Genomic DNA, 11,634 nt, shown 5'->3' on the forward strand with positions numbered 1-11,634 from the left:
CAATGAACTTTCAGGCTGGATCAGGTTCAAACCTAGGAGATAACCCAACTAATCCAGTGCTGATAGTCATCATGGAATTGCCAAAACAACTAGAGGACAGGTGTAGATGGCTGGAGAAAAAGTTCAAAGCTATGGAAAGTGCTGATAGTCATCATGGAATTGACGCTAAAGATTTGAGTTTGGTTCCAGATTTAGTTCTTCCTTACAAGTTCAAAATGCCATAATTTGAAAAGTACAACAAGACTAGTTGCCTTGAAGCTCACATCACCATGTTTTACAGACGGATGGTTGGATACGTTAACAATGACCAACTACTAATACACTGCTTCCAGGACAGTCGGGTGGGGGCAGCTTCCAAATGGTACAACCAATTGATCTGTACCAGGATTAGTTCGTGGAGGGACCTAGCACAAGCATTCATGAAGCAATATTGTCATGTAACGGATATGACTCCTGATAGAATTACTTTACAAAACATGGAGAAAAAACCTAGTGAGAGTTTTAGACAATATGCACAGAGATGGATAGAGGTTGCCATCCAGCTTCAGCCGCCGCTCCTAGAAAAAGAAACTACGATGCTCTTTATTAACACGCTAAAAGCCCCATTTATCACATACATTCTAGGAAGTACCACAAAAATTTTTCATATATAGTCATGAATGGCGAGATGATTAAGAATGCCATAAGAAGTAGGAAGATAGATGCCGAAAAAAGTAACAAAAGGTCAGCCTCAAGGAAAAAAGAAAACGAAGTGAACAACACGAGTACATACAAAAAAGGTTACTCAAAATTGATAACGGTAAATCAACCAGGAAAAAGGGTTGCCAATCAGCAAGGTTCATCAAGGCAAGAATCTAGTACAAGACAAAACAATGAGAAGCTTCAGTTCACGCCAATTCCAATGTCGTATAAGGAGCTATATCAAAGTTTGTTCGATGCACACGTTGTTTCCCCTTTCTATTTAAAGCCCTTGCAGCCTCTGTACCTTAAATGGTATGATGCAAATGCACAATGTGATTATCATGCGGGAATTACGGGGCATTCTATAGAAAATTGCACCATCTTTAAAAAATTGGTTAAAAAGTTCATCAATATGGGTATTGTCAAATTTGATTATTCATCCAATACAGAAAATCTGCTACCCAATCATGCTGTTAATGGGATAAACATGATGAGTGAAGCTATGGGGAGAAGAATCAAGACCAACATTGCAAAAGTAAAAACTCCTCTGAGAAGGGTCTGGAAGGAGATGATCAAATGGAGATTAATTATTTCAGATTCAGAGAAAAGATGTGAAAAAGACGAGGAATTATTGTGAGTTCCACCAAGAGGAAGGGCATGAAATCCAAGAGTGCAAAGAATTCAAAGTCCTAGTTTAAGGCATGATGGATGATAAGGAAGTGGAATTCTATAAAGAAGTCAAGGAGGAAGGAAGTATATGTGCATCCGAGTCTACGACGAAGGTTTCAAAGTTAAATCATCTTGTGGTTATCATTTCAAGAACAAAAAATAATAACGCTGGAGTACTAGTAGCACCAAAAATCACAATTTGGAAACCCGCAACCTTCCTTTACAAGGATAGCAAGAAGGTCCTGTGAAACTATGAGTGCAATGTAACCATCCCAGGAAGGGATACTTTAGTCGGTGCTTCAAAAGAAGATTAGAGTATAGGTTCTCATACACGTACTGGGAAACGTTACGATGTGATAAGTCTCCAAATAGAACCTATAAAAGGACAGGCAATGACAGAACAAAAGAAAGAGGAAGTAATCGAGCCCGTTAACGAGCCAGTGAGAGAGGAAGAAGCCAAGGAATTCCTCAAATTCTTAAAGCACAGCAAGTATAGTGTTGTGGTACAGTTGCATAAACAACAAGCTCGCATATCCATGCTAGCTTTGCTCTTGATTTTAGAGGTACATCGAAGAGCGTTAATGAAAGTGTTGAATGGAACATATGTGGCCAATGATATCTCTGTCAATAAACTAGATTAGTTGGTCAGCAATATAAGTGTCGATAACTTCATCTTCTTCAATGATGATGAAATACCATCTAGAAGTATGGGGTCTACTAAAGTTCTGCACATGACTACCCAATGCAAAGGGTACACCTTACCTGAGGTTCTGATTGAAAATGGATCAACATTAAATGTACTACCCTTATCCACACTTAACAGGTTGTCAGTGGATAGCTGGCATATGAAGTCGTACCAGAATATAGTGAGAGCATTTGATGGCACTGAAAGGAGGGTTATGGGAAGAATTGAAATACCCTTATTGATTAGTCCAACTATCTATGAGGTAGACTTCCTTGTGGTGGACATCAAGCCTTCCTACAATTTTTTGTTAAGAAGACCATGGATACATTCGATAGGGGTCGTACCTTCATCATTACATCAAAAGCTGAAGCTGATATCAGAGGGTCGATTGGCAACAATAAATACCGAGGAAGATATTATAGCGGCTATAACCAGTGATGCGCCGTACTTAGAGACAAATGATGAGGTAGTTGAATGTTCTTTCCGGTCTTTGGAGTTTGTGAATGCAACATTTATTACTGAGGGGAGTAGGATTCCGATGCTAAAAATTTCCAAGGCTAAAAGAATGGGTCTAGGTTGATGGTAGCAGGAGGAGCCTTGCAGGGAAAAAGACTAGGGAGACATCTTCAGGGAAGAGTTGAGGCTCCAATGCTGAAGGACAAGTATGATCGTTTTGGCTTAGGGTACAAGTCAAATACAAGATAAAGAAGGAAGGAGTTAGAGAAGAGGCAAGAAAGAAGAAGGGCATGCGTGAGTGGGGAGAAAATCAAGTGGGAACCAATGATATTCCCTCGCATATCCGAATTTTTTATGTCATGAGGGATTATTCATCCCGAGCGAAAGACGCCAATGAGAGAAAGTATTGAAGAAATGTTGGAAAGCGTTCATATCAATTCCATTCATGAAGAAACAACTGAATGAGGGACCTTGTTAGATATCCGCCCTTATGAACTTGGGAGTGTCCTAAGCAATTGGACTGCAGAAGAAATCCCTGTAGTATTTAGAGCTTACTCAGAGTAATGTTCAGAACACTCTTATTGCTTTTAGCCTAGAAGTGATAAGAATCCCTTTGTGAAATAGGCTCATGTCCAAACATCATTATTTTAATGAAGGACATTTTTTGCAATAATTTTGAGCAAATATTCTTTCATTCCATACGAGTAATTATTTTTTATTCTTTTATTCTTTTGGATTTTCTTCCAAATCATTCTTTCATTCATTCATAATTATACTATACAAATAATTATTCATAAATTCATCCATTCTTTGTATATTCTTTTGTACCTATAATAGGTCCCTGGATATTAATGACATGAGTGACGCTGCTACAAACTCAGAATTTCCTTTTGAACGTGACATGTGTTAGAGGGATCGCATGACTTTAAAGATGACGTAGATTGTGGTTTATCTCCGGACTTGTTGAGGATGGTAGAACAGGAAGAGAAACAAATCCTACCTCACAAGGAATCAATAGAAATTGTGAGCTTAGAAGAGGGAAAAGAGGTGAATATTGAAACTGACATTACCACAAAGACGAGGTGAAACCTCATTGAGTTACTCCAAGAATTCAAAGATGTCTTCGCATTGTCATACTGGGATATGCTCGGGTTAAGCACTGACATTGTAGTGCATCGCCTTTCTATAAGAGAGGATTGTAAGCCAGTTCAGCAGAAACTCCGGAGGATGAGGCCTGATATTGTGTTAAAAATAAAGGGGGAAGTCAAAAAGTAGTTTGATACTGGGTTCTTGTAGGCGGTCAAGTACTCCGAATGGATAGCCAATATCGTCCTAGTCCCTAAAAAAGATGGGAAAGTACAAATGTGTGTGGATTATAGGGACCTGAACAAGGCCAGCCCAAAAGATAATTTCTCATTGCTTCATATTGACACTTTGGTGGATAATACAGTAGACTACTCTCTATTTTCCTTTATGGATAGCTTCTCTGGATACAATCAGATAAAGATACATCTTGAAGATTAAGGAAAGACCACATTCATCACCTTGTAGGGAACGTTTTGCTATAATGTGATGCCATTTAGTTTAAAGAATGAAGGAGTAACATATCAAAGAGCCATGGTAGCCTTGTTCCATGACATAATGCACAAGGCAATCGAGGTTTATGTTGAAAATATGATTGCAAAATCTAGGACAGAAGAGGAACATGTGCAGGTCCAGAGAAAGTTGTTCTTAAGACTGAGAAAGTTCCAGCTCAAGCTTAACCCAACAAAATTCACTTTCGAAGCTAGGTCAGAAAAGCTGTTGGGTTTTATAGTCAATGAAAAATGAATCGAGATTGACCCAGACAAAGTCAAGGAGATACGAGATTTACCTCCGCCACGTACTCAGAAGGAAGTTTAAGGTTTCTTAGGAAGATTGAATTACATTACCTGATTCATTTCACAACTAACCGAGAAATGTGATCCCATATTCCGTCTTTTGAAGAAACATAATCCAGGTGAGTGGGACAAGGAATGCCAAGAAGCTTTTGATAGGGTAAAACAATACTTATCCAATACTCCAGTACTGTCACCACCTAGCCCGGATAAGCCACTGATATTGTATTTAACGGTGTTTGACAATTCCATGGAATGTGTGCTGGGCCAACATGATGAGACAGGAAAGAAAGAAAGGGCAATATACTATCTCAGTAATAAATTCACTGATTGTGAACTGAGATACTCGCCTATTGAGAAATTATGTTGTGCCTTGATCTGGACGACTCGGAGACTGAGGCAGTACATGTTGTACCATACGACTTGACTAATTTCAAAATTAGATCTTTTAAAGTATATGATGGAGGCAACTGCTTTGAATGGGAGGATGGCCAGATGGCAGATTTTATTTTCTGAATTTGACATAGTCTATTTGAGCCAGAAAGCCGTGAAAGGGAGTACAATAGCTGACTTTCTAGCTAGTAGAGCCTTGGAGGATTATGAGCCCTTGAATTTTGATTTCTCAAATGAGAACTTGATGTATGTGGCAACCACTGAAGAAAGTTCCCAAGTGGGTCACATTTGGAAGCTAAACTTTGATGGAGCCTCAAACACTACGGGTAATGGAATTGGGGCAGTCTTAGTATCCCCAAATGGATATCATTATCCTTTTACTTGCAAATTGGATTTTGATTGCACAAACAATATGGCAGAATATGAAGCGTGAATTATGGGCATTCGTGCAGCTATAGAGCATGAAACCAAAGTACTAGAGGTATATGGGGATTTAGCATGGGTGATATACCAACTTAAAGGTGAATGAGAAACGAGAGATCCCAAATTAATCAGTTATCGAAAGTTGGTTCTTGAATTGATTGAAGAGTTTGATGACATTACTTTCTGTTATCTCCCAAGAGATGAAAACCAGATGGCTGACGCGTTTGCTACTCTAGCTTCCATGATTAAAGTGAACGGACAAGAGGACATGAAGCCTATCCAGATGAGCATCTATGAAACCCCAGCTCATTGTTACAATATCGAAGAGGGATAAAAGGATGACAGCCCTTGGTATCAAGATATATTACGATATGTGAAGAATCGTGAGTATCCTGACCAGGCAGTTGAGAATGATAAGAGGACATTGAGAAGACTAGCCATTGATTATGTCTTAGATGGGGAGATCTTATATAAAAGAGGAAAGGATTAGGTACTATTAAGATGTGTGGACGTTGTGGAGGCTAAGAAAATCTTGGAGGAGGTCCATGAGGGTATTTGCAGAATGCATGCCAGCGATTTCACAATGGCTAGACAGATTATGAGGCTTGGGTACTACTGTTCCACCATAGAAGGAGATTGCATCAATTATGCCAAGAAGTGCCATAAATGCCAAATTTATGGAGACAAAATGCACGCACCTCCTTTACCTCTTGACGTTATGACTTCTCCATGACCTTTCTCCATGTGGGGTATGGATGTCATCGGGCCAATATCATCGAATGCTTCTAATGGGCATTATTTCATCTTTGTGGTTATTGATTACTTCACTAAATGGGTAGAAGTTGCTTCGTATGCTAATGTCACAAAGTCAGCAGTCAGCAAGTTCTTGAAAAAGGAGATCATATGTCGATATGGAATACCTGAAAGAATCATATCTGACAATGCGTTGAATTTGAACAACAGTTCAATAGCAGAGGTCTGCAGTCAATTTAATATCAAATACCATAATTCGTCACCGTATCGCCCAAAAATGAATGGTGCAGTGGAGGCGGCCAACAAAAATATCAAGAAAATTATTGGGAAAATGACTGAGACTTACAAGGACTGGCATGAGAAATTACTATTTGCCCTTCTTGCTTATCAAACATCAATCGAGACTTCTACCGGGGCAACGCCTTTCTCCTTGGTTTATGGTATGGAGACAGTTTTACCCATTGAAGTTGAAATTCCTTCTTTCTGGGTATTGGTTGAGCTAAAGTTGGATGAAGCAAAATGGATCCAATCTCGATATGATCAGTTGAACGTAATAGAGGGGAAAAGGCTAAAAGTTATTCACCACGATCAGATGTGCCAGAAACGAATGATGCGAGCCTACAACAAAAAGATTTGTCCCAAAGAATTCCACGAAAGGGACCTGGTGTTGAAAAAGATTCTTCCTCTACAAAAGGATTTTAGAGAGAAATGGATGCCAAATTGGGCGGGACCTTATGTTGTAAAAAATGCCTTTTTTGAAGGAGCATTGATTTTAAGCGAAATGGATGGTAAAAACTTGCCTAATCCTGTAAACTCAGATTTAGTCAAGAAGTACTTCACCTGAAGAGGGAGAAGGGATCAATGTGAAAACCTACAAAGGGCGCTTTGAGTCCTAAAAAGAGACCAAGGTGAAAACCCTCAAAGGGCGCATTGAGACCAAAGGGGATTTGAGTTGAAAACCTGAAAAGGGCGGTTCAAATATTGATCAAAATGGGGCATGCAGTGGTCTTGCTATACGTGAATTAACAGGAAAGAAGTATGCGACGTCTAGGGCATTAACAAAGTACTGTAGATCTTTTAAACACATGAAAAACTCAAAACGGTTCTTAAAAGTTTGTACAGAGAAGTTCAGGCTACGATATCTGGGGCACCTAGTCTTTATATTACTTGTATTAGATTTGTCATTCTTGGAATACTCTATTCTTTTCATGATGCGTGTTCCCAATCAATTCCCTTCGTATTTTTTTTATTTTTTGTATCATCCTTGATAATTTATTCATTTCGCGCTATTCTCCAAATCAATTTTATTCTTATCCAATGTTATGATCTTTTGCAAGCATGTTGCATTGGAATAATGATTAATGGACTAACAATACTTTCACAAAAGAAGTTATGCATATTACTCTAGAAGTTTCTAAATAATACAAGAACTTGAAACAAAACTATTGTTTAAAACACACCAGGTTTAAAGGTTGGAAATATCTGAGAAGGAAGAGTCTAAATTAATACTATCCCTTCAGATTTTGTTGTCAAAGTATTGATTGAACAAAATGACAAGATATCATGTTGGTGAATTAACGAGCAATGATCACCAAGTATAAGAGGGGGATATTCTTTGGAAGAGAAAATCCTACATTGGTATAATACCCTAGGAGTGGTGTAAATGACCAAAGTTATAAGAGAGGATTCACATCCTATACTCCTAAATTACAATGGGAGGAGGATGATTCAAAATTTATGTCCCAAAATTACAGTGGATTAAACCTTGAAGATTACAGTGGATTGAACCTTGAAGATTACAGTGGGGACAATTCGGTTAAGTAAGATCTGAATAAGATGGCGTTCTGACGTGTTGGTAATAAAGCCTTAATGAATAACGAGCTATAACAAACTCAAGCATTAAGGGATCATTTTCATGACATTTTGCATTCATGCATGCACATTTAGTTAGGAGATTTTGATTCATTCTGATCATAACATCCTAATCACTAGGCATAAATAGGCCCATGAAAAGGATTCTACAGGTCATGTTCCCCAGAGAACAGATCAGTGAAACCACAAATCTTATTTCCTTGGTGTTGCAGTGGAGCAGATTAAAGCTGAAGGCAGCGAATCTTATTTCCCTAGCGTTGTAGTAGATTAAAGCTGAAGGCAGCGAATCTTATTTCCTTGGCGTTGCAGTGGAATAGATTAAAGCTAACGCAGCGAATCTTATTTCCCTGGCGTTGCAATAGATTAAAGCTGAAGGCAGCTAATCTTTTTCCCTAGCGTTGCAGTAGGTTAAAGCTGAAGGCAACGAATCTTATTTCCTTGACGTTGCCGTGGAGCAGCTGAAGGCAGCAAATCTTATTTCTCTGGCGTTATAGTAGATCAAAGCTGAGGGTAGCGAATCTTATTTCCTCGGCGTTGCAGTGGAATAGATTAAAGCTGAAGGCAGCGAATATTATTTCCCCGGCGTTGCAATAGATTAAGGCTGAAGGCAGCGAATCTTATTTCTCTGGTGTTGCAGTGGAATAGATTGAAGCTACTAATCCTATCTCCCTGAAGTTGCAGCGGAGCGGATTAAAATGATGAATTCTATAATTTTGAAGTTGCAGTAATTACAGCAGAGTAAATTGAAGCTACAAGTCGTATCTATCTGAAGTTACAGTAGAGAGGATCGAAGCAACAGGACATAGTGGATTGGAGCAGTACCAAGAAGTCAAGACTCGGCGAGACCGGGTAAAACTTGTCTTTTTGAAGTCTTTGTTCCATTTCCGTTACACGTCTGAAGTTTGCTTTTTATTTGCGAAGGGCAGCTACTGTTGCGACGTGCGGCAGCTGCTGGTGGATGCTGTTAGGGTTTTGTTTTTTGTTCCATTTACTTTTTTCCCTTTTTTAAAAAATCAAAAATAAAAAGGATAAAAATCGTGCCTTTCTGCGGAGAAGGTGCTGATTCCGATGAAAATTGGTGTTTTTTGAGTCGAGGAGTCGAAAAGCCCAAAAAATAGGTGTTTTTAGTTTTTCGGCCACCATGAACGGCGGCGCTGTTGCCGGTGACCGCCAGGGTGGTCCGGCAACCCAAGCTGGCCGGATTCTGGGGAGTTGAGAGAGAGTTGAGAGGTTTTTGAAGTTTTTAAAAAAACAAAGGCTGAAATGAAGTTTTTAAAAATTTTTGGGCTTAAATACCTATATCAAAACGGTACTGTTTTGAGTTTTAAGTTTAGAGGCCAAAACGATACTGTTTTGACCTTTATTCCCCTCTGACCCACGCGGTGACCCGACCCGGGGAAGGATCCGCTTGTTTTCTATTAATGGGTTATTTGTGTTTTAAGTCCTTCCCTATTTTCGATCGGTTCCAATTTAGCCCTTTTCGCACTCTTTCCTTTATTTTCAAATTGGGCTTCAAGTTTTCTTCGATTGGCAATTTAGTCCCTGACGAGCTAATCCTCTGGGAAAGTGACGTGTGTCCAGGAATTGCACTTATTGCTCATTTGGCCCTCGTTTCTTCGCGTGTGTTACAATTTAATCCTATACCGATTTTATCTTTAAATTTGCTACGAATTTTACTTCAAATTTTATTCTGATTTCAATGTAGTCCTGTGATTAATATACTTTATTATTTACCTATTAATTTGTCTTTTGTTTTTTTTGTTTCTTTAGTTAATATTATTTTTTATATCTTTTTTTATGTATATTTAAATCTTAATATTTTTTTCTCTTTTATAATCCTTAAATATAGTCATATGTATGCTTTATTTACGTATTTATTATCTTGTTTTTTACAATATTATTATTATCATTACTATCATCATTTTCATCATTTTTTTACTGTGTTATTTAATATTTCATTTATTTATTTACTCTCGATATTAGATCCATCTTATATTAGTTTTTATTTTATCATTATTTTTTTATATTGGCTTGTTTATTTTATTTTGTTTTGCCCTTATTAGTGTTATTTTATTCCATTGTTAGTTTATTTGTGTTTTTAAAAAAAAATTTCAAGTTTTAGACTTATTGTTATGGTTATTGTGGTTGTTGTTCATTCGTTATTATTTACTTGTTGATTGTTAATATTAGCATTGAAATGATGTATGTTATATTATTATTGTTATTATATGTACAATGATTTGCTTATGAATACATTCATTATAATCATTCGATAATTTGATATTTCATTCGCATATCACTTTAAACATTGCATTAATTTTTGTCCAAATTCGAAAAGAAGATTTTTTAAAAGCAAAGACAATATTTCGTATCTTTGGAATTCGAGAAGTCGTTCCTTAACTTACGGGGTTTCGATTTTCTGAAAAATCCGATTATACGAACCATTTTTAAAAAATGCATTTTTAAAATAATCTCGAGATTAATAAAGGACCGTGTTTTAACTTACGGAATATGGTCTTTTCTAAAATTGAGATAATCAAAATTTCTAAAAATAAATAATTTTTTGGTGCTTATTCTCGTGTCGGGATTAAAGTATTGTGTCCTAACTCACCCGATACAATTTTTTTCTCGATTAATGTGAAGTACACCCTTCCTTAATTTTTTAAGTGATTTTTAAAAGGATCATATTTTTAAATTTCTTTTTGAATTTTTAATTTTTCGATATTAAGACATTAATTAATTGATTAGGTACCAGTTTTGGGCATGACGAGGGTGCTAATCCTTCCTTGCATGTAACCGACTTCTGAACGCATTTTTCTTGAATTTCGTAGACCAAAATTATTGTTTTAGTAAAATCAAAACGTTTTATTAAAACGATTGAATTGCAAGGTGATCCGATCACACCCAAAAAATATCAGTGGTGACTCCTTTTTTTTTTCAAAATCCAAGTCGATCCTTTTATAAAAAAATGGTTTCGGTAGTTGTATATTTATAAGTTCTTGATATGTAAGTGAACTAACCTATCGGTTGTATTTGTTGATATGCATTGTTGGATATGGTGTCCTGAGTGTAGTATATTCGTTCGTAAACTTGCATTTTTTTTAACAGGTTGATTAATAAAACAATTTCATTTATTACAATTAATATACTTTGTATTATTGTCCTCAAATAATTTTTGCACGCAAAGCAAAATAGAAACAAATGTTGCTCATTGTTGTCTATTGTTTAAACTAATACTACGCGGTATTACATGGTTTAATCGTAGTATGGAAAGACAACTTGTATTATTAGACGAACCTAAAAATGTTATTAATCTAATTGAAAATGAAAAAACTGATTGAAAGACTAATATGTCGTCTATCAAGTCCAATTGGAGAGATGCCTTATCTTGGGCATTAGAGCGGATGACTCCTAGAAGATAGAGACATAAATATGACGGACTGGACTAATGATACATCGGACAAGACCTAAGCAAAATAGATCCTGAATTCGTTTATGGATTTATTCACTTGTGACGTTCATAGTTTGACATACCTAAATCCTGAGTGGATGACGAACTATGTATGCGTGACTTGTATACTTTGATGTAAGTAAAAGCCTAAATTTAAATAGATAATGAATCGAAAGTTGGTGTATCGCGTGTACAACTTATGCTGTATGTAGAATCATTCACAACAGTAGAATTCATAGCTCGAGACATGGGTAAATGATACCCTCTCATTAACATTACATGGTTGATGAAAAGTAAACGTGGCCACAGGTCATTAGTCTTTGAGATGGATGACTTGATAACTATTTGATAGTGATTGACTTTTCATGAAGGAA

This window comes from Gossypium hirsutum, chromosome D03 (assembly GCF_007990345.1).
Source record: "Gossypium hirsutum isolate 1008001.06 chromosome D03, Gossypium_hirsutum_v2.1, whole genome shotgun sequence".
In the NCBI taxonomy this organism is placed as follows: domain Eukaryota; kingdom Viridiplantae; phylum Streptophyta; class Magnoliopsida; order Malvales; family Malvaceae; genus Gossypium; species Gossypium hirsutum.